The following is a 24,454-nucleotide window of genomic DNA, read 5'->3' as shown; positions in this document are numbered from 1 at the left end:
TGACTGAATCGACCAAGCGGCTTAAATTTCTTAGATTCTGAGTCACATAGATAAACATTCATCCTCAGCTAACCACACTGGGAAGAGCCCACAAATGGAAAGAGATTTACAAACAGTAAAAGTAAATGGACCTTTCTGGGGGGCCAACACCTCTCAGAATCAAAAATGTACACACTCCGTTCAAATGTCTATTTTTATCAATATGACTCTTACGGTCTTTAAAAATATTACATATGTGAAATCTAAAGAGCAGATACTTGCAGTTTATTTTCTTCTTGGCAAAGGGAAGTTAAAAATGTTTTGACTGCGAAATGTACATACTTTGCAGAATTCATCTTGCTTGCATTAGGACAGAGCAAGCGGGAACCAGTGCAGAATGCGGCAGCTCGGGGCTCGACACACTAGGTGTTTGTTTGTTGTTCGTGGACGTCCGTGTGGATGGGCCAGGTTGGGCAGTGATCCTGGGCAGTGCAGACTGTTACTCAGACACAAAGGGTCCCAGCAAGAAAAGGATTTGATTTTGGTTTGGTAAGCAACGTAAGAGACGTTTCCTCATTAATTATAATAATACTTTACGACATCACTTATATGTGGAATCTAAAAAAAAAAAAGGACACAAGTGAACTACGTATTTATAACTTAGATGGTTGATTCCTTGAATATGCGTGGCACGTGTGACGGCCCTTTATGACTGGATCACCGCATTCTGTTGATTCTTATTTTGTGGTTGGCTTTATTCCTTTGATAACTATGTAAGTTTAAAAAACTAAAGCTCTAACCTGTTCTTGGAAACAATGACGAGTACATATATGCAAACTAAAAGACCGTGCAGTGTGCTGTATACATGTATTTACATGTGATATAATGTGCACGTGCAGTCGAAGTGTAATAATTCTACCTAATAAAACTGAAAAGGAAAAAATGCAAAAACAGAGAAAATGGAAAAAAAAAATCATCGTAATTTGACTGCCAAGTTGGAAAACAAGAAAAAAGTTACCTTTTTTTCCCTGATGATGTAATTACATACTTAGAAAAACGAAGAGACTCTAGTTAAAAGAAACAAGTACCACTAGAGGGGGAGGGGGTAGCTCGGTGGCAGAGCACATGCTTAGCACTCGTGAGGTCCTGGGTTCCGTCCCCAGTACGTCCGCCAAAAATAAATAAGTGAATAAAATGGCCTCCCCTCCAAAAAATTAATCATAAATAAAAACGAGTACCACTAACGGATACAGATAGAATAGACAAACAACAAGCGCATACTGTATAGCGCAGGGAACCACGTTTGATACCTTGCACTACTTAGTGATGTAGTAACACAGTGAAAAGGACTGTGAAAGTGAACATGTGCGTGTTCATGTGTGACTGAGGCATCGCGCTGTGCTCCAGAAATTGATGCAACACTGTAGACTGATTATACGTCAATAAAAAATACATATATAAACAAAACCCAAAAAGACCCCCCCCCAAATAATCACACTTTGCCTGTATAGAGTGCTCTGTGCTGTTTCGCCCTCAGAGTCTTGGACATTCGCCCGACGTTATTATTATTGACAGGTAAGGGAACTGAGGTTCAATGCTGTGCACCAGAAATCGACACACTATAAACTGACTATACTGCAATAAAACAATTAAATTAAAAAATAGAAACATTTTTCTTGCTGGAGGTCGGGCAGCCCCTAAGAGCTAGAGCCAAACGCTGGTTTTCTGACATCTTTCCTCCTTTGACGTTTGTTATGCCGTGTGCTCAGCTTGACTTGGGGAGTCTACTGTCCCTTAGAAACAGTCATCATAAGGCAACTGAAGATTCAGATAAACAGTGTCGGAAGGCATTTAATCCTCTGCATAACGTAACCCGGTATGAAGCTGACCATAAAAATACTAGCCCTCTGAGCTTCAGAAACCATTCTTGTTTCTTGTAGTGATAAATATTTTATTTATTCATTCATTCATTTATTTATTCGTATATCTATCTGTTCATTTATTATTGAAGCACAGTTAATCTACAACGTTGTGATAGTTCCTGGTGTGCAGCGGAGTGGTTCAGCCCTACCTGTATGTCGGTGTCACCTCTTCAGCCCCTCGCCCCACCCTGGTCTTATGAAGGTTGCTGCCTGGCCCAAGCCTGCTGCCGCCTCCCCTGTGAAGCGTCTCCATCCTCTCCACTGGGAGGTGGGTGAGGCTGTAACATGGCGCTTGGACATGAAATCGTCTCCAAGCCAGGATGCCACTGGTTTAAGAACGTTAAAGACATACCGATTTGCATGAAATGTAAGCTACAAAATTGAATGTATCATTGAGCCCCTTAGGACATAAGAATGACTGTACCGACCACCTCATAAATTCCTCTACCATCTTTAAGGCAGCAGGGATGATGGGAAAACAGCTTAGTTAGTTGACTTCTTTTCTGTAATACAAAATTGATGAAATAGGTCCCCCCAACAATCAAACTTGTCCTTAGTGGTGTATGTTCAAGAGGAAACTGTTCAAAGCTTTTGAAGTATCTTCTGTGGTGAGACTGTTACCGAGTCCATACTCATTCTGCTCGCCACACGACAGGCCAATAAGTCGGGAGATGTGGTGCTGCGGCAAGGAGTAACGACTCTATTCAGAAAGCTGGCCGACTGAGAAGACGGTGGACTCATGTCCTGGAGAACCATCTTCTCCAAGTCAGAATTCAGCCTCCGTTTGTACTAAACAGGGGCGGGAGTGTAGCTGGTTACTGCAAACTTGTTGGTGTAGGAATCCTTTGTCCTTGCACCTGTCCAGGCAGGTCAGGTCATGATGTCCCCATGAGCCTCCAACAACACACATGTTACTCTCTGTTCTGCAACTTGTTATGTCTCCATGAATGGGAACGTGTCCTACCCTTAAAGGTCAGAACCTTGAGAAGGGGTTGTCCTGTGTATTTCAGGCTCTGGGCAATATTCTTTTACAGAAGGTGCAGAACCAGCCTGACTCAGCCCAGGAAACAGCGCCCAGGGTCAGAGCCAGAGGAACAGATCCAACACGGAGTCAGGTTTGTCCTTCCCTGTTACAGGATGGTTAATGCTACCAGTCAGTTGGACTGGGCTGGCGGATGCCCAGAGAGCTGGTGAAACATAATCGTGTGTGTCTGTGAGACCAGTGGACTGCGTAAAGAGGTCCCTCACCAGCACGGGCAGGCATCAGCCTGGCCTGTGGAGGCCTGAAGGGGACACCCACAAAGGAGAAGGAGAGAGGAACCCCTGCCCTCACTGCATCAGCTGAGATGCCCATCTTCTGCCCTTGGACTTTGGAGTTCCGGGCTCTTGGGCCTTTGGACTCCAGGGCTCACACCAGCGTCCCTCGGCCCACGCCCAGCCCAGTTCTCAGGACTTCAGCCTCTGACTGGAGGAGACACCCAAAGCGCCTCTGGTTCCCGGGCCTTTGGACTCAGCTCTCCTGGGTCTGCAGCCGGCAGACAGCTAACTGCGGGACGTCACAGCCCCCATAACCACGTAAGCCAACTCCTGTTACACAGAGAGGGTTCCAAGAAGGAGCCAGATGCACCTGTGCCCCCAGGGAAGGAGCCACAGGACGACTGTTGCACAAGGAAACAGAAGTCACAGACAGCATCTCTGGAGGATGCGTTTACAAATACGTAGGTGCATAGACAGAAGCAAGCGTGGAGACGGACCGCAGAGCAGCGCCCGCCGCCAGCCTTGGGGAGAGAACTCCGACGCGGGTGTGGGAGGGGGCGGGAGGGACACGAGGACGGACGGACACTTCGGACACTGCGCACTTGGCTCCTGTTTTCCACTGTGAGCCTGAATTCCTCTACTACCTGCGTAATCTTTTTTCAAGTGTTTGAAACAATTTCCAAAAATTGAAATTTCGGACTATGCGTAATTAAAAACACAGCGTGATATCAGGACGAAGATGTGCTTTCCAATGCGACCCCATCGGAGTGCCTTTTCACGAGGCTGCACACGCAGAGACAGACAGACGTAAGTTCTCATGCGGACACAGAGGATCTCTGGAAGAACCCAGAAGAAACCGGTGAGAGTGGGGAAGTCTCAAGGCAGCGGAAGCAGGACGTTACTGGTCTGGGGTGAAACCCCAGCTTCCTCATCCTTGGTGCTTTTGACTTTGCACATATTCGCTGCTTAGAGTCACTGAAAGATCAAGGTTCAGGATTTTAGCTGTTTTGGGGTGAAGGCTCACTGAAAAGGGGAAACAGAGTGAGCAGTCGGGGAACGTCTCCATGAGCCCGGGAGACGCTGTGATCGCCGTGCTAAGGCGTGGTGAAGACCGGCTTGGACAGCTCAAGCGCTAAATTAAAAGAGGGAACAGAGTAACTCCAAAAGCACCCAGTCAGCAAAGATCAGTGGCTATGAACGAAGCCAAGGCAGTGAGTTGAGGATTTGCTTGCTTCCTAAGGGGAATGATACAACACTAAGCTATTTTGGTGGAAAACAGAAAGGAGACACTTAGAGGAACAGCAAGGAGAGCCGCACACCGCCGGTCTCCATAGCTTGGGGGACCATTTGAGTCTTTGAGGACAGAACTCCGCCTGCAAAAGGACAGCAGAGGACCAGTAATCTCCATCGCTCGGCGGGCTTGTAATTTCTGAGTATGTTTCAATGTTGCCTCTTCTTCCGGTTAGAGGCACTGCCGTGGGGCTGCTCACGTTTGGCTTGTCTTCTTACGAAATCACCGGTGAGTCCTCCCGTGTCCTGTCGGCCTGGCTGAGAGCGGCCGGGTAAGGACTGAGCCGCGTATGAAGCACGGCTTGACGGGAACTGATGTGAAACTGCAGGGGCTGCGGTGAATGAATGAATGGGGGCAAAAGCCAAAGGATTCACGTTTCAATGGTCTGAAATGAAAAACAAACACTCTTTAGAAGCCAACTTGAGCGAACGCGGAAAAACCCATCTCACCATGAGAGGAGAAAAAGGGTTAAGTGGGTTGGCAACATCTTGGCTCTCCATCCAGATACGGACGGCGGTTCGTATGACATCAACACACTTCTGAATGGCAGATTATTTAACAATTTCAAAAAAAAATTAAATTATCTAGTTAGCCAAGGTCTGGTGTACAGACGCGGGTCATCCACCCCAGGGCCGGGAAGATGAAAGGGCTTTTTGCAGCGGAGTTAGCACATTAGAACTCTCTCTCCAGATTCGCACAAAGTGATCCTCCGGAGACAAATGTGAGGCCACGTGGTCTCCCCCTGCTATGTTAAAAATGCATTTCTATTTTTCTTTCCAGCGTGCTTCCGTGAAAGAGGGCACATCTGTTTTAAGTCCTCTTTTATGAAAATGACTGAGCTTCCTCAGCGCGCTTATCTTTTAATTTGGAAATTCTTTGTAGCAATAACTTGAGATAATAACCCACCATATTTCTGGTCCCTTTACAAAATAAGGCGGGGCGGGCGGAGGGAAAAAGAAAGCGCGAATGAGCCATTTTAGAGCTTTGAACTCGCTCTTCTAATCCTCCCCCTTTAGGCCTGGGTGGAAAGGGCCCCCTCATTTGCGTTTAGAATGGCTGAGTCCCCGCCTCGATGGCAGTGGGCTGGGTCCCCCCGCTGCCCGCCGGGAGCCAGGCCCAGTCTCTCTAGGATAATTCATCATCTCCCCGGCAGGGGGGCCGTTCTCACTTCTTACCGATTAGCTGCACAAGTTCGCTTCCCTTTATAAGCCTCTTTATGCACCACCCCCCTCAACCCCAAATAATTTTGACAAAGTTTCTCACCCTCTCCCTCCCTCCAGAAGGGTTACTTGAATGGACGGGACACCGGGTCGCTTTTTAATACCCCAGCCTCCCGCCCCCTGCACTTTTGTTTCGAATGGGTAAAATCGACAGGAGTTCTTGACCACGTGTCTCTTTTAAACTGCCTGTTTAGGGCTCAGACGTAACCACGGATGGAGCAGAGCGTTCGGTCAAAAGCCCTGAGATTCCCACTCTGGACGTCTGCCGATTCTCTTCCCTGCTTCCTCTAAGCGGGGGTTACGAGAGAGATTCCCGCGTAAGGCGGCAAGGGGGGCAGGACCTGAGTCAGGGGGTTAAGGAAGAGCTGTCGACTCTGATGAGCAGCTGCTCTGTGGCTGAGAGGCACAGGGACGCTCCTGGTTTCCCTGCCCGTCCAGTGAGGCTCATGAGCTTCCAAGACATCCTACCGTCTTTAAAATCACCCCAAGAAAGGGGTTCCTGGATGGCCAAAATGTTTTATAATGTGCTATGTTGAGAGGCTGAAGATTAAAAAGAGGAAATGTGAAGAATTTGGTCCCTTCTGGTCCACCCACTTAGGAGCCCAAATACGTGCACTCTGGAAGCACTGGGTCCCACTGCAACCGTCACATCCACAGCGTGGGCTCGGAAATCTCCTAGCCAACCACGCAAGGCAGGAGATGATCGTCCGATTTAGAGAAATTCTATGGAGTTTGATGTTTCCCTCCTACTGTACAGTGTCAGCGTCTTTCTGTCCGTATTTTGGTGGGAAGGGTCAAAAATAGAAATGAGATCCAAAATTATTAGTTCTGCAAGGTGAGTAGCTTTGATCACTGGTATTTGGGCAGGACTGGTGGTGACGTGTGGCTTTCACTCTGGGGATGAACCTCCCCATAGGGTGTCAGACGTTGACTTTAGATACTGTTTTAAAAATGAACTGAATCAAAAGACCTGGCTCACCATCAGCACATATCTGTTGTGCAGACCCAGCATTTGACGGACGTTCAGTAAATATTTGCGGTTAATTATTCTGAAGACCAGTGTGCTCTGGGGATAGGTCCCCCTCTCTGAAGGCAGACGGAACACACGCCTAGGGCACCGGCCAACACAGAGGTTTTTTGAAAAGAAAAGACTTGACATTGAAACAAGAAAAAAAGGCACCCAAGTAGACAACATGGGGGAGAATCAGAATTCTGTTAAGTCTTCCTGATGGTTGTTTTATGGTTTAATCTTTCCTGATTTAAAAGAATGCGCCACGCACAACGACACGGCTGAGGGCGCCAGCGCTGGAACCGGGCACGGGAAGTGCACCGCGTTTGGATCCGTTTACGTGACGCTGGAGAACAGGCAGAAGTAATCTCGGGTTTCAGAAGTCAGATTTGTGATTCTCCTTGCAGGGTGGGTGGTGTGCTGACAAGGATGGGGCCCGAGGGAGCCATCTGGGTCCCAGAAATGTTTGCTCTCTGGAACTGGGTGGTGGTTACATGAGCGCATACTGATGTGAAATTTGTTGAGTCGAACCCTTGACATCTGTGCGTGTGATGTATGTCATAGGTGCCCAGAGGTCCTCCTTTTGAGCGTGCGGCATCTGAGGCCACTTCCCCCAGTCTGACCCAGGGAATGCCTGGCTGATTTCTGGCTGGATGAAAAGAGCCACTCCACACTGTGGTGAGCTGGGTACAGAGCTTGGTGGAGGAGCCGCATGATGAAAAGGCAAGTGTCAAAGCAGGCAGCAGCATTCAACCCACGAGGCGGCTGGACTTCTGCTGCTGGGGACATCAAATGCACTCTTCTGGCCCCTGGGCTGTCTTGCCCCTTTGTGCTTCTAAACAGGCTCCAAGATGCATCTTCAAATCCTCTCCCCGAGAGAGAGCAGCCGACAGCTCAACTTGGGGCTCGGGGCCTCAAAAAACAGAGATAAATTGATGGGTGAAGAGAGGGATGCTAGACAGAGAGACTGAGGATTCTGCAGACGGAGACGATGTTAATTGTAGCATTTAGGGGGGTGGGCACGGGGTGTCCGCTCTGCAGTTCTTCCCATAATTCTGTGTGTTTGAAACATTTCATAATACAATCTTGGGGAAAAAACCAGACCTCTTGTCTTTCTGTTTCTGCCAGGCTAAAGCCCCTGAGAAGTTATATAATGGAGCAAATGTCATTTTAAAGCTCCATTACTGTTTTTAGCCATAGTTAAAACCATTAGCAATGAGGGTATTCGGGGATGTAGTCTAAACCAAAGTATCCAAATAGATTTCTGGAAGAAAATCTTTTCAAATGTTGAGCAATTTCTCAAGAAAAGACTTTTTATATCTACTTGGGGGCAATATATACCATTCTTTTAAATTCAGCTGGCTGGAAAAAAAAAAAACAGGCCTGGTGTCTCCTGCCTAAAGATGCCAATTAAGGAGGAAATGAATGACTGTCTTCTCCCCTGATACAACTGTGCTGTGAACAGCTGAGTTGGGACGAGAACCCTGCTCTGCAGCCGCTGGGAGCCTGTGAGGTCATTGGTGGGAGCGACAGCATCAAGGCTGCCCTCAAGGGTGGGGGGGGCTCTGTCCTCTTGGGGGGGAGAGTTAACAAAGGAACACATTTCAAAGGAGACACTGTGTTTTCCACTCTTTTTCTGAAGTGTTTTCAAATACATCCCCAGCTAAAAATTCTTGGAAGTAAGAAAAGGAGGCAGAGATCAGACAACCCCTGAAGCAGCTGACAATCCGGAGAGTAAAAGATAGGGTCAGACTTGAGAGACAAGAACCCCGTACGTTCTCGCCGCAGGAGAGCCTGCTTTAGTTCTGCCCCGCCCATGGGTCTCAGTTTTGAAATGTTCAGTACAAAAGGTTTGGACTAACGCCCTACCTGCATGCATTGTCTCCTAAAATGTGACGTGTCTTACTCCCATCTCACCCCAAGCCAACGGGCAGCGTCTTCATTAATAAAAGGATGTTGCATCCACTTAAACATACACACCTGTGGAAGCATACCGGAAGGCAAATTACAATGCAACACAGAGCAGGTGTGTTTCTTTTTTCAGTGGGTGAGTGTGTGTTAAATTTCTAAGGCAGTCCACAGCTCTCTGTTAAAAGAAATCAAATCAAACATTTTTTAAGGTAAAAAGTGAAATCTCCCCCACCCCTGACTTTTTCTCCCTTCTGTCTCTCTCCCTGGGGATGACACTTCGGTGTGACACTTTTAGGATGGGTAGGAAGAGAAATGAGTTAAATTGGATTTTATGCCTGTGACTATGGCTTCTTTAAAAGAAATGTTCATGGGGCTGGTGGAATGCAGAGCATCGAAATTAGGGTTTTTGGGGGTGGGGTGAAGCTTAGTGGTAGAGCACCTGCTTAGCAGGCACGAGGTCCTGGGTTCGATTCCCAGCACCTCCATTAAGAAAAACCAAAATAAAATAATAAGCAAGTAAACTTCCCCACCCCCAAAAAGTAAAATTACATTAGGTTTTGGCATGAAAACACCAAATGCTTTGAGTTTTACAAAGAAGCAGACATGATAGCCAATAGATTTTTAATTTAATTGGTCTTTACTCACTTACATTTTGTTAATCAGTTAAATCTTTCATAATTTAAATATATTTAAATTTTATTTTCATTTATAATTATTTTATTTTTATTTTTTTCAATTTATCCCTTCCCACCCACTGCACCGCCCCCCCCCCCCGCCGGTAACCATAAGTTTGTTCTCTATGTCTGTGAGTCTGTTTCTGTTTTATAGATAAGTTTGTTTTTCTTTTGTTTCTTTTTTTGATTCCACATCTAAGTGATATTATGTGATATTTTTCTTTTTCTTTCTGGCTTACTTCATTTAGTATGACCATCTCCAGGTCAATCCATGTTGCTGCAAATGACATTATTTTATTCCTTTATATGGCTGAGTAGTATTCCATTGTGTACATATACCACAACTTCTGTATCTAATTTCAGTCGTTTCCTTGTCTTGGCTATTGTAAATAGTGCTATGAATACTGGAGTGCATGTGTCTTTTTGCATTAAGGCTCCCTGTGGATATGTAATTATTTTTAGGTCCTATGTACGGTTTAGACATACAATGCAGATTATATGTGGCATACAGTGCACAGCATTAACCTGTACTCGATATAACAGGGTATTCATTTAGCAATTGACAGACTCAGTCCTCGTTGTCCAGTCTAGGGTTTCCAGAGCTATTTAGATTCAGGCAGAGAAAGAACTGTGAGTTGCGATGAACTTATTGGACTCTTAGAAAAACTCTGTGTGATAGACATTGTTATTTATTGCCGCTCTGTGGATAAAGAAACCAAGGCACTGAGAGGGAAAGTTACTTGCCCGAGGTCACGTGGCTGATGGGTGGCAGAGCCGGAATGTGAACCCAGGTGGCCGGCTCCAGGCCACGTGGTCTTAGCTGCTGCCCCACACTGCATGGCACTTCACATCTCTTGTCCTCTGCCAAGCAAACAAACACATCAACAAGACCTGCCTCTTCAGGTCGTTACTGTAACAAGCACCCCATCACGCCGCTCTGTGCTGGCTTTTGTCAAGCAGCGGATACACTCACGCAGACATACATGAGTGTGAATGTCATGGAACGTGACAATAGTGCAAAGAAAAACTTGATGATGAAATGACCTGTTAGAGGCTTCGAATCTCTCACCTCAGTGTCTGTGAACCTCAGCGTGTCCTTTGAATTCAAAAGTGAGCTTGTGACAGCGCTGGTGAGACCATATCCGGGTAACCAAAAATATTTCACCACACACACACACACGCACACGCACTCTGGGCTCAGGTCTCTGGGAAAGCTGGGCTTGCGGTGTTGGGCGGCACGGAGGTCTGCCTTGGACTAAACGATGCTTGCAGTGTGACCCTTTCCTATTCCTGTGCTGTGCTGAAGCGATGGGGACTGGGCTGTGTTGCAAATAAGTCATTTTTTATTGTTAACACACACATGTACACCCTATATTCTGCAGGTTGCTGAAGGAGACAGCCTGGTCCAAATTCTGCTCTAACGTGAACCCACACGTTCTCGAGCTCTCTAGACAGGAGTTCTGTGCCTCAGTTTCCCCATCTGTAAAATGGGAGGAGCACGTGTATTCCCAAGCATTGTTACAATAATCTGCGCCGCAGTCCCTCCTGGAGAACTGACCACAGCGCTACGCCTGGCTCCGTGGGAACGCGCCTTCACCCAGTTTGCTCCGCCCTGGGGTCAGGACAATGGGAAGTGAGAGGCAGATTTCCTGTCCAGCTGCAGGCTGCCCTCTCACCCCCACGTTCTCACCGCCGGACCGCAGCCGGCAGGCAGCCGAGGACCCCTCCTGCCGTCCTCCCATTGTTTCTCTTTGCCCTTCTCTCTTGAGAGAAGGACTCGGGGGCATAGGAAACACAGCCCGCTTGAGGATAACCGAGGAAATGCTGTAAACCTTCCCAGGGCCCTAATGATGAATCTTAAGCCCGTAGTTTACTTTTAAAAGGGCTCCCCTATGAGCAAATCAGACCGGACCTGTGAGAGCCAGGCCGTTCCCCGCAGACCAGCCAACAACACCGTCGCCCAGTTCAGACAGACGGGCCGCGTTACATAAACTCGGAGCAAGTCCTTACTGAAAACGATTTGACAGGTTCAAACTCAGCTGCATTCTAAACCAGGGAGGAAGGTCATTGAAATGCTACTCTTATTATTCCTACTATGAACACTTGGACACCAAATTAATCATTTGGAATAAGTAGAAATAACTTGTTGCTCAACTGACATATCTTTACCAGGAGAAGCTTATTTTTAGCGGTTGTCTGTACAACCAGAGACTTACTCTATTCATTTGTGATGCCTTTGGGCTCCTGTATCAGTCAGGATGGTCTGGGTTATGCTTCAGTAACAAATAAGCCCCAATACTCAGCATCATAAAAGAACAAAAGTTTACATCTTATTCCTGTTGGGAAGCCATTGGCAGTTGGCTGCAGCCACACCTGGACCTGGCGGAGCAGCCCTCATCTGCTTTGGGGAGGGGTCTCTCAGGCACAGGGAACTATGTTCACTATCTTATAATGAAAAAGAATATGAAAACAAATATATGTGTGTATATGCATGACTGGGTCACTGTGCTGTACACCAGAAATTGACACGTTGTAACTTCAATTTTTAAAAATCGAGGTAAAATACACATAACATAGAATGTACCATTTAAACCACTCAGTAGCATTGAGCGCATTCATGTTGCTGTGTAACCATTACTACCATCCGCCTCCAGAACTCTTTTCATCTTGCACAACTCAGTATCCATTAAGCAACGACTCCCCATTCTCCATTCCTCCAGCCCCTGGCAGCCACCTTTCTACTTTCTGTCTCTGTGGATTTGCCAATATCCTTTTAGTAAATCCTTGTTCTGCTCAAATTAGCCCAAGTGGCTTCTGGTGCTCAGAGTGGAGAGCTTGCCTGGCATTGACAGTAAGTGCCCAGAGGGCAGTGGTTATATCCCTGTCGCCTGTTTGTCTCCTCTCTGCCTGGTAGACAATTGTTGAGCTGGACGGTTGAAATGATTAGAAGCCCATCATTTCAAAACGGGGCAGCTCAAACAGGAGGCTGAACAATCCACTTCAATGCTGAACAATCCACTTCAATACTGAACACGTAGCTGCCTGTAGGATTAAAAAGAAAAATCCTTTTTTATCAAGAAAAGCAAAGTGAACAATTAATAAGGATTCAGTTATCTGAAGAGATGATACATGAGAAATAGAGAATTCATGCCCTTGTGATGTATTGACGCTTTTAAGGGACTTCAAAAATAAATCTCTTCGGCAGAATAATCAGGAATGTGGGTGTGAACAGCTGGCGTATTGCCTCGCTCCGGCTACTGCTGTCAGATTCCACACTGGCTTCACAACTAATTGAATCTGCAGGGACATGTCATTTGATCTGAGATGCATTCTTTTTTAAAGAGGTTAACGCATCCAATAGAGTCACTCCAACAACTAAAGAAAAAAAATGGGAAGGGTACTGAATAGGCTATTCAACGGAAATTCTTTAAAAAGAGAGACAGAAAGAATTTGCTCTAGCTTGAAATATGTTCCCCCAAATTCATTTGCTGAAGCCCTACCCCCCCAGTGTGGTGGTATTAAGAGCTGGGGTCTTTGGGAGGTCATGAGGGTGGGGCCCCCATGATGGTATTAGTGCCCTTAGAAGAAGAAGAGACACCAGAGAACTTGTTCACTCTCCCTCTCTCCTCACCATGTAAAGAACTCATCAAGAAGCCAGCTGTCTGCAAGCCGGGAAGAGGATTCTCACCAGAAACTGACAAGGCCTGTACCCTGGTCTTGGACTTCCAGCATCCAGAACTATGAGAAATAAATGCCTATTTTTTATATCCCTAGCCTCTAGGATTTTGTTGTGGCAGCTTGATCTGACTAAGAACCTTTATAATTTTTTTTTCTGATAATGAATTAGAAGCCTAGCCAAGGGGGCCACGTGTGACATCGGGTGTTCTACGCGTGGGTCTGCTGAAACCTTGGGCAGGACTGTTGGTGACCATGGACAAGAGTCAGCTCAATGTGCAGACCAGCTCTTGTCCAGCAAGTGTCTCCAGAAGAGTGTAGCTGTCGGAAGGACTTCTTTCCTTTCTGATCACCTGAGCAGGAGGCATGTTTCTCATCGGCCGAAATCATTTGTCTATTCAATATACATGTATCACGCCAGGTGTGGCCCTAAGGGCTGGGGGTGTAGCCGTGGACAAGCCAAAGAAGGGTCCTCGTCAGGGAGCATGCACGTATGTATATGGCAGGTCAAGGTTAGTGCTATAAAAAGTAAACTGAGCGGGGAAACAGAAGGACAGAGGGGTGTTATTTCAGTGGGCCACTCTCTGGAGGTATCACCTGGGCAGTGTATCGATGTAGGTTCGGTCATAGACTCAGAGATCACACCAAGCACTTCAACAGGTGCGATTCAATACAGGACGTGGGTGACATAACAGGTGTCGGAGGCAGACAAAAGCCAAAGGGAACCCAGCGATCGTAACTGCAGGCGCCACTGCTACTGCCACGCCTGGACTTTGGGTTACCGGCTCCCAGAAGCTCCCAAGAGGAGGTGCTGCCCAGTTGATACGGGTGTCCCAGGGTCCTGCGGGAAGGACTCTGCTGCTGCTGGAACACCTGGGGGCTGCCTCCGGAAATGCTAAAGCAATCTGGGATCGAAGCAACTGCAGCTGATGGGATGAGAGTCCCCGGCAGGACAAAGTGCCATTGCTGGGGGATTGTGACAGTGACGGCCAGCAAGCAGGGAGGAGCAGACTGTTCCTCCTCCCAGCAGCCTCTCTCTGGCACTGCCCCCCTGCCCTTCACTGGCTGAAGCAGCCAGCACACGAGAAACAGGCTGGGCAGGGTCCCAGCCCCGGCGTCACAAGGCAGAACGTGGAAGGAGGGTTTGCACTGACGGAGGCTAGCTCAGTCCTCGGCACAGGCAGAGATCTAGATGAAGGGAGAGAATGAGCCACGCTGATGCTTGGGGGTAGAGTATTTCAGACCATGCAAGACCCAGAGAGAAGGGTACGCTTGGTCCTCTTAAGAAACGTGGCTCGTGTGGGATGACCAGGGGCTACTTCTTACTCACCCTCTATGATGGCTCAGGTGTGCCTGCTGTAAACACAAACTGCCAGATCTCCTTCTGTATTCCCCGAGTAAATGAACTGAGTCCTCATGCTCTCTGACATTCTAAAGAGTTCCTTCTAAGCTGTCATTAAGCAATTACTAGTTACCTACTTTTTGTACCCCTTCTAAAGATGCGAAGCATGCTTTAATTCCAAAAGGTCATAGGGACTGGTACTGCCATCAATGCTCAGTTTCTTGATTTTTTTCTTTCTTCTTCCTGCCTGGAACAGAAGCAAGTCTGGAGCAGTGGCAGCCATCTTACAACCATGAGGTAACCATGGAGCTGAAATCCCCTCTCTAAGGATGATGGAGCAGGAAGATGGAAGGAGGCTCAGGAATGAGTGAACTCGTGGAGATCCTGCATCAGCCTGGCTTCCCCACCTCTTGTCTTGTTACCTGACAAAACCAATGATCGCTGATGTTTGAACCTAGTAAAGTTTGACGCTGGTTTGTTAGGTAGCAAATAAAGTAAGTGCCAGATATAGTAAGGCACAGTCTTAGCGATTGTCTCTTGTGACGCATGAAATGGTTGTATAATCCCCTCTTGGCTGTGAAGCTTCTGTTATCCTCTCAGGCAGATTTGGTGATCCCTTTTGCCATTAGCTGCACCGTTTGGCACATGGTAGCCAGTCTTTTGGCTCCTATCTCCTCTTCATCTATGTGTGGGTGTCTTCTTGGATCCCCCAAAGCACTTGGATGTTGCTCTGGAAGAAAAATGTGGAACTGGACTCATTCTTCTTAAGACAAATATTTGTCTTTGTGATATCCTATCAAGGCCCCTTTCCAAAACCAAATCATAGTGTAGTTTTTTTTTCTCTTTTTTGAAATAACTCCTCTAACCATCACTAAACTCAACCCATGGAGTGCTGACGATGCGCGTTAAGTCGATGAAGTAGTAGAAAGATGAACAGCTGTGGCCAAGTCTGAGCCCCCGGCAGGAATAACAATGACCGTGTCGCAACCGATGCTCGGCTCCCCGGGATTCTAAGGCGCACGGAGAGTGAAGGTTTCACAGGGGACAAATGTGCCTCAGAATCAATGACACACAGACCAAGCGCTTCATGACGGGTGTCGCTGCCGTTACCACCGCTAAGGGCAGTCGTGCGAGGGTTGCACGACTGAATCCGAAATGTACTGAGAAAGGAGAAACCAAGACAGAGGGTCTTTTAAAATCTAGCCATTAGATTAACTAGCTCTCAGGAACAGTCATCCCCCCCAGAGCTGGGCAGGGGAGTATTGGCATCGGTTAAACTATCTAACCGTGGGTACACTGTTCCCTGAAATTACCAAACGGGCGAAGCAAACATTTCAGCAGGCTACATGGGTGCTGAGGAAGTGGGGGTTCAGTCTTGAGGGCAGGGCCAGGGCACCCAGCAGCTCAGCCCCGCGAGCTGCATCCCTCACCCGCCCCCCCCCCCCCCCCCCCCGTTCACGCCTTCTCTCTCGTGTGTGCGCGGGGAGCTCCGTTTATTCAGCCACCCGTTCTGAGGCCCCTACGCCGAGGCCCTGGCTGTGGATCCATGGTCTGTCCCCGCAGCCTCCTGGCCTCCCTCCTTTGCGGAGGGCCCTTCCTCTGCGCGTCTCTCCTGAACCCCACACCCCCAGCGGCTTTCTGCTGCTCCCACCGCCGTCACCGCGCGGGTCGCCCGCCCTGGTCCTGCCCCGCGCCGCCGCCGCCGCCGCCGCGCCCGGGCCTCCCCGGCCGCCTGCCCTGCAGCCCTGCCCGCCCGCCCGCCGCCCGCTCCTCTGCGGCCTGTGGCACGTCCTCTTCCGCACGCGGGGCGCCTTGGCCGGACGCCCGTCCTGTGCTCCGCCTTCCCCTCGGGCCACTCTTGTTCATCCTTGAAGTCAGCACCTTTCAAACATGTCTGTCCACACGTTGTGGTCGGAAAAGCACGTTCTACCACAATCTTATAGCATTTTACACATACACAGATCACTCTGACGTGTGCCCTGATGTTCTGATCTGTTCTGTTCTGTTTTGCTTGATTTTTCTTGAAAGTGTTGGTTGCAACCCATGAAATCAATTTCCTGACTCCCTCTGAGTCACAAGTGGCAGCTGAAAATGTGTCTCGCAGTCCAGGCAACCCCTCCCAGTGAAGACCTCCCGGGTCCCTCAGGCTGGGTTTGGCTTCTGCCATACTGGTTCCCATTCCTTTCCAGAATGTCCCTTTACCTCACGTGTCATGGTGTCTGTCACACGTGAACGCATGTATACGTGGGGGATAATGCACGTGTACTGTATCTGTGTGCGTCCTTGTGTCTGCGTGTGTATGCATGTGTGCATCGATGTGTGTGTATGTCTGTGTGTATGTGCACGTGTGCACGTGTTTATATGTGAGTGCGATGATTTCATGGATGTCTGTCTTCCCCACTTAGACACTAGGCTCTGTCAAGGCAGAGAGGGTGCCTACTTTTCCCTTGATTTAGCAGGAGTGACCCCCTCCCCCTCCCCATCCCTGCAGGTAAGTCCCTTTACAGGGACTTCTACCCGCGCCCCCTTGGCTCACTGACTTTCCTGTCCTAAGTGGCGGGGCATCGACAGACTGAGACTGTGGTCCCTTCCCCCTAGGTGATCTCGAGCCAGTTCTGTGTCTCCCTTTACAGTGGAAGCTGTGTGTCCAGGTGAAGGAGGAGAACAGGGGTCAGGTGCCAATCCCCAGGTCATTGGTTCCAAGAGAATCAGCATCCGGGCTGAGTGAGTTGCCTCCCTAGTGCCGCAGACCCTGGGACACCATTCAGTCTGGTGATTTCCAGAGCATCTGGTGCAGAGACAACATACAAGAAACACTGTTCTGGCATCCGGGAGCCGCGTTACCTGCTGTGTGTGAAACGCCCCGTCGGGAGCAGCGGCTGCTGTGAGCGCACAGAAAGCAGTGTTGTAAGACTTCAGGGTAGACACTGCCTGCGGTGTGGACTCGGCACAGGGGGTTTCGTGAACTCACTGGACGCTGGTCCAAGCCGTCCCAATCCCCACCTGGGTGACAGCAATGGCCTCCCTTCCTAACGAGCCTCTCTGCTTCACTCTCCCCCACCACACTCTCTCTGTCCTCAACACGGTGGTCCTCCATCTTCCTGCTGTCACTCAAAGCCAAAGTCCCCACTCAGCCCCAAGGACCTCCCTTCCCTTCTGAGAGCAGCCCCCTCACTCCCCCTGCTCCCTCGGCCCAACCCCAGTGCTTCAGATCCAACCCTACATGGCTGGGTTTGAAAGATATGCAGATGATTACGTGGATAGGACCTGGTTTGGGGAGCGAGAGGGAAAAGGTGTCATCCCGGCTTCCAAATGTCCCCCTCATGTAAGGGACGCAGGTGGGGGTGGGGGAGCCATCCTCTGAGATGGCACCACTGGCGAGGCCCGGGGCTGGCGGGTAAGACCATGAGTTCAGTTCCAAACCCGTTGAATTTGAGACACCTACCAATCATCCAAAAAGAGATCAAAGAAGCAGGCAGATAATTCTTGACCTGGCAATCAGAGGAGAGGTCTTGACCAGAGATGTGAGTCCCCTATGCGTGGGGGTTACGTAAGCCCCTCGGGTGGATGAGATGGGAAAGAGCGAAGTGAGGTGGTTAGGATCAAGCCTGGAGGAAGTCCAGCATCGAGTGACCTTGAGGAGAAGGCTGAGCTTACAGAGGAGAGAGGAAGAGCGCGGCCAAGGAGGAGGGGAGTCAGAGTGTAGGGCGGGTAAAGGACGGCGTGACCCGCGGGGGTGGGGTCGTACAAACCAGTGACACAAGCGTCCTCATCTTAGTGGAGGGGAACAGTGCTCACTTCATAAGGTTGTCACGGCAGGAAAGTGAAGCACAACACATGCTAAGTGTTGGCATGATGCCTGGCACATATGCGATGACCCTACGTGAAGACGGTTCCTCTGATGGGGAGGTTCCCCCAGGTCTAGTGTGACTCTCCATCCCAGTTTGCCCAGAACCGTCCTGGCTTACACCTGCTGTCCTGATGTAATTATGAATCATGCCCCCTTCATTCTCAAAAGGTCCCAATTTGAACTGTAAATGACATGTCCACCCCTCCCCCACCCCACGACGTGGGCCATGAGCGCAGGGACAGCCAGCTTGGAAACACACCTGAAATAGGTGACTTACACCATTAAGATGAACTGCAAAATGGTCAGGGGCATAAACCCCAACGGGAGGGTCCCAGAGAGAGCCTGCTTCAGGGCCAAGACATCCTTCAGTATCAAAGTCAGGCCCCCAGATCTTCACACAGCTGGAAGACGTGACTGCCGCATCGAATCCAAGGTCAAGGTTTTAGAAACATACGACATTTTCCAGCCTAAAACCACCCACTGATATTTGCACATTTAAATACCCTTGTAAATGAAACTCCATTGTGAAATGCAGCTTTAAATATTCTAGCCTTGAAGAAAAAGAATCCTATCACAGAGATTTCTTTCCACTCGTCAACGAGTCATGAATTCATGGGAGCATGCAGAGTTTTTATTTTTAATTTCTATTCGTTTGATAAATAGCTGTCTATGGTGACAAATACTCTTTCCCTTTCAACACAGCCTCGGAGATCAAATCCTTTTTATAGGATGCGATGTTGCAGATCATATTATACTGATTGATTAATTCCAAACCAGAGGTATTAAAAAGATTTATAGTATGTGAGAAGCATAACGTTTTTTAAAAAGATCCTTTGATGTTTACAAACAAAAATACTTTATTTCATTACTGAGAAGTGATTTGAAAAAAAAAGTTGAGATACTAGGACATATTTCAAAGAGGAAAACAAAACAAAACAAAACAAACACCACAGTGACAGTATCATTCATTTTAAAAGAATCTGTCACATTTTTACAAATTTAACATGAAAAAAATTTGACCTAAGTACACAAGAAGGGAGACCCCACCTCCCCTGCTAAGAACACCCCACCAGAAAATAAATACAAGTGGTCCAACTTAGAAGAACATAAATTGTGGGACAGTGATGGTAATATGGGTTAATTCTCACAGGAAATTCCCAGACCTGCAAACGATTTTTATTAAAATACAGATTTTTTTTTTTTTACAAAGATCTTAGCAAGATCACAAGAAAATAAATGATTTTCAAGGCACTGGGATTTTTAAATAAATTGATTGGGCCATCACCCACACACAATAAAATTCACCCTTTTAAAGTTTACGATGCAGTGGGGTTTAGTATAGTCATGTGGTTGGGCAGCTAAATGTAGAACATTTTCATCAGCACAAAGAGAATTCGTAGAACTGCTAGCAGTCACTTTGACACCATTTCTCCCCAGGCGTGGGCATCATTAACCTACCTTCTGTCTTTATGGATTGATCTATCCAAGAATTTCAGGCAAGTGGAATCATACAGGATGTGGTCCTTTACGCTTGGCTTCTCTCACTTCGTGTGATGTTTTCAAGGTTCATCCATATTGCAGTGAGTATCTGTATTCCCTTCCTTTTCATGGCTGAACAGTATTCCATTTTATAGACGTACCACATTTTATTTATGCATTTGTTCATTGATGAACACTTGGGCTGTTTCCACTTTTTGGCTAATTGGTCCAAGTGTTTAACTGAACATAGATTTTCAATTCTCTTTCAAAATGTATTCTCTCATGGATCGGGAGGCTAGAAGTCCAAAACAAGGTGTCAGCAGGGCCACACTCCCTCCTGGGGGCTGCCAGCATCCTTGCATTCCTTGGTGTATGGCTACATCCCTCCGATCTCTGCCTCTCTCTTCACCCAGACTTTTTCTCTGTGTGTCTCTGTGTCTTCTCTTCTTCTAAGACACCAGTCATTGGACTTAGTCTGTCCCCACCAAATCCAGGATGATTTCATCTCCAGGTCCTTAACTAAGTACATCTGCTAAGACTCTATTTCCAAATAAGGCCACATTCTTGGATTGTGTATGGATGTGAACTGGGGGGAGGATATTACCAGATTTGTCAGACAGCAACACCCAGAGCCCCTTGCTGGTGCTTCTGAGTTGAATTCTGTAGGCTGAGCACCAGCTAGAACTCGGGGGGGTGGGGGGCAGGAGATCAGGGTGGGGTATTTCTTAACTCCCTCCCACCTTGGCACACTCGGGACTGTGTACCTGACATCCGGAGTTCCTCTGACCGAGCCCACCTCGAAGGCTCCAGGCCGCAGTGGGCTCTGCCTCCCTCCCCTCCTTTGCCCCTGCAGACCTGGGGTGGTAACACTCCTTACTGTTCCTTGCCCCTGGGTGGCCGCCTCTCTCTTGCCATTTCTCGTAACCTTGCCCCCCTGCGTAGGGAGTTCCTTTGTTACGACATCTTCCAATGAACCATCTGAAATGGCGAGTAAGCACCACTGCAGTTTGACAATATTTTGTGTCGACTCTAATGTTTTAAATTGAGCTCGTATTGTGTATGTCTTTGTTTTTCCCATTTCTCTCTTCTGGGAATTTATTTTTATCCTATTTCACGAAAGTGGCAGTCTGTCGCATGTCGGAGTTAAACCCTGCCACACAACGGTCCTTCCCTGCGGAGAGCGTGAGAGGACCGCCCGGAAGAGCCCGGACACATCATCTCTCCAGAAACTCAAGAGCCCTGGGATCACGCTTGAGACAAAGCCAAGACCAGCAGGGCTGCACTCACACCAGGTGCACGTCGTGTGTGACGCACGCCACGCACAGAGGAGCATTTTGGGCATCCAGCATTCCCAACACCAGATGGAGGCTTGGAAAGTTGCGGAAACCACACGAGGGCTCAGATCTGGGAAGCAGCAAAGACAACTCAAATGTGGCGCTCCCAAGTCCTGAGACCTGTGCTCCTGCCATGGGACTGGTGAACTCAGTGGCAGTTGGAGGGGAGGGGCAGGAGGGGTGGAGGAGGGAGAAGGTCTGCATTGATGACATTGCCAGCCTTCTTCCCCATGCACAGTTAGGTTCCTAGTCTAGGCACAGTGAACGCACAAGCATCTTAAAACAAAAAAGGTACTATCTCAAATATTAAGGAAGAAGCAAGAGGAATTGAGCCATTCCAACAGCTCATAGCCAAATCACTAGCATTACGGTAATTCAAAAAAGCACCCTTTCAAACCTTATCCAAGATACCAGTCATCTTTTTATTTTTTGGAAAAAAAAGACAAAATGTAGCTCCAAGATCCAGTGTTTCAGAGACTCAGAGTCATCCTGAGCAGCAAGACGATATTTTTCTCAAACACAAGCCTGTCTGCGGATTAAAGGCAAGCATTTCAAAAATTATTCTGTAGCTTAAGAAAACATACTTCAACAATTACTGTTTCCTTTTCCATGTAACCAAATTCACTGTACATTACAACTTTAAAGCTGAGATCTAAGGTTTCGATCTGCCCTTTAATCCTGCCTGTGGCTTCGGGTCCTTCCTGCTCTTTATAAGAAGGGCTTCGGGCCAGCAGCTGCCTGTGAACTAAAAAAAAAAAAAAAAAGGAAAAAAAAGAGGAAGAACTTAGCTGACTGGAAACAAAGTTCTACAGCATTAAAAAGGTTAAGCCATGGCATTTAAGAATCCGACACTTGAAGGGCACATAACTTAATGACATGACTCCAACTTTGTGCTCTTCAGAGAGCTTCAGGTCAAATCAAATACTGAAGAGAGAAGTGGCATTGAATCACCTTCTTGTCAAATATTTACTTTGAAAACACCTTCCATACCAGGAGCACCTAACTTAGTTTTTTGAAATTGCATCAACTTTTGTCTTAATTCGCTGTGCCGTGTTCCAGATTTAGCCAGCTGTTTTGTTTTTGTTTATGTTTTCATTCACTGGTCTTACTCTATGTAGGCTTAGGTTTTTGTTTCTTTGTTTTTTGTTGTTGTTGTTGTTGTTGTTGTTGTTTTTAAAGCATTCTGCACTTTTTTATTTTCAAGTTTCTTGTGTGTGTGTGTGTGTGTGTGTGTGTGTTAATTTCTGGAGTACAGCATAGTGATTCAGATATACACACGCACACACACACACACACACACATTCCTTTTCATATTCTTTTTCATTATAGGTTATTGCAAGGTATTAAATACAGTTCCCTGTGCTCTATAGTAAGACCTTGTTGTTTATCTATTTTATATACAGTAGTGTGTATCTGCTAATCCTGAACTCCTAGTTTACCTCTCCACCCCCACCCCTCTCCCCACTTGGTAACCATAAGTTTGTTTTCTACGTCTGTGAGTCTGTTTCTGTTTTGTAAATAAGTTTATTTGTGTCATTCTTTTTAAATTCCATGTATAAGTGATATATATTTGTCTTTCTCTCTCAGACTTAACTTCACTTAGTATGATCATCTCCAGGTCTAATGATATTGCTGCAAACGGTACTATTCCACTCTTTTTCATGACCAAGTAGTGTTCTGCTGTATATACATGCCACAATTTCTTTACCCAGTCATCTGTGGATGGACACTTAGGTTGCTTCCATGTCTTGGCTGTTGTAAACAGTGCTGCTGTGAACATTGGGTACATGTGTCTCTTTGAACTAGAGTTTCTTCCAGATATATGCCCAGAAGTGGGACTGCTGGATTAGATAGAAGTCTATTTTTAGCTTTTTACAGAATCTCTATAGTGCTTTCCATAATACACCTAACTAGATAGGCTTCGTTTTGCTGTCTCGTATTAAGATGAGGTTGTCATGGAAGGGCGGAAGTCCAACAAGCATCGCTAAAGTCATACTTCACCATTCAATACAGGCTCTTCATAAAGCATGGATTCATGCACAGGATTTGAATTACCACTCATAGCTGAATAGTTACCAGTGACCTTGAGCAAGTTGTTTTATCTCTCTGGGCTCTCCATGCCACCATCCTGCAAACTCGTCCCAGGAGCGGCCACCTTGCAGGATGACTGGGAGAACAAAGCGGGGCGAGAAAGGGCAGGTGACTTACACCGCCACCCGGCACTCGGACTCTGCTCATCGCACCTGTGGACCTGGCTCCACCCTTCACTGTGCTGCTGCTAACGCTGTTGTCCCTGAGGCAAAAGGTCACCTGAGAAGGGCCATAGAGAAGAAGACTTACATAGTAAGGCCCTCTTAGAAAGACGGAAATGCCTTTGTTCTACTTCTGTCCATCAAAATCTATGTTAGGGACTTTCTTCACTTCGTATGACCATCTCCAGGTCCATCCATGTTGCTGCAGATGGCATTGTTTCATTCTGTTTTATGGCTGAGTAGTATTAACACAACATTGCAAATCAACCACACACCAATCAATCAATATCAAACACACACACACACACACACACAAAACCAAAACCAACCAACCAACAAACAAAAATCCAGGTTAGGGAGTCAGCAGACTTTGGTTTCATTGTATCGGCAGAAAGAGGCAGGAAGTTCAAATTCAAGGCTGTTGTGAGGATTCTCTCCCTTTCCCTCGCCGTATTCCTTTCCCATTTTGACCCTGTGTGCACTCGCCAGAAGTGTTCTTTTCTTGCTCAAGATCTTCGAGAACGTATTTAACACAACATCTGAGACCCCGAAGTCTCCCAATAAAAGTCAAGTGAGTAACAGGATTATGGTTCATAAACATAGTGCCTCACATCCTAGTGCCAGCCTGGCCCTGTGATGTGTTCCAGCTTTTCTTAAATAGGACCAGGCGGTGGCAAAGCACGGCTTGATTCGGCTGCACGCGAAGATCCCAGAGCAACAGCCGCCGGACCCCGAGCAGCTTGGGAAACTCTTCTGTTCCGGTGCCTTCAGCCTGAGTGAGCGCCAAGCCATCACACCTTGCAAATGACACCCACAGGAAGTGTTCAGACTCTTTCAAAAGTCCGTTTCTGTGTATCTGAGCTAGCTCCTCCTGGGAAAGCCGAATACACCAGACACCCGCTGGATTCTGCTGGTACAGATGTCACTTAAAGTTGCAAGAGTGAGTTTACCTCTCACCCTCGCCTCCCCTGTCTGTTCTTCCCCTGCAAATCCACCGACGGCCGCATCTCCCCAGAGCTCCGGACTGCACACGTTAACAGCTGTCTGCCGGCGCAATTCCCGTCTCCCCAGGCATCTCTTTTCCTGTTTATACTTGTACATCAAATGTGCCTTTGGAAAATTCCCTGATTTCTTTTGTCCTATTTTCTTTGTTCTGTTTCCATTTGGAAATGACATGTAAGGGAAATGGCTTATTTCAACAACGGGAGGTGATGGGAAAAGGAACCAAACTATGCAAAAGAAAACACGTGTGCATGCAC

At 47.5% G+C, this 24,454-nt stretch overlaps 1 long non-coding RNA gene across 1 annotated transcript; it reads right to left on the bottom strand.

Annotated features, from left to right (window-relative positions):
* Nucleotides 1-610: 610 nt before the first annotated feature.
* LOC116660925 lies at nt 611-11,745 on the bottom strand. Its single transcript, XR_004316588.1, has 3 exons — nt 11,735-11,745; nt 8,829-8,833; nt 611-816 (listed from the first exon to the last, which is right to left on the bottom strand). It is a non-coding gene; the product is annotated as an uncharacterized LOC116660925 (long non-coding RNA).
* Nucleotides 11,746-24,454: the final 12,709 nt, after the last annotated feature.

Source organism: Camelus ferus, chromosome 32, assembly GCF_009834535.1.
Source record: "Camelus ferus isolate YT-003-E chromosome 32, BCGSAC_Cfer_1.0, whole genome shotgun sequence".
Classification (NCBI taxonomy): Eukaryota; Metazoa; Chordata; class Mammalia; order Artiodactyla; family Camelidae; genus Camelus; species Camelus ferus.
This window is presented reverse-complemented; position numbering and strand designations above follow the sequence as displayed.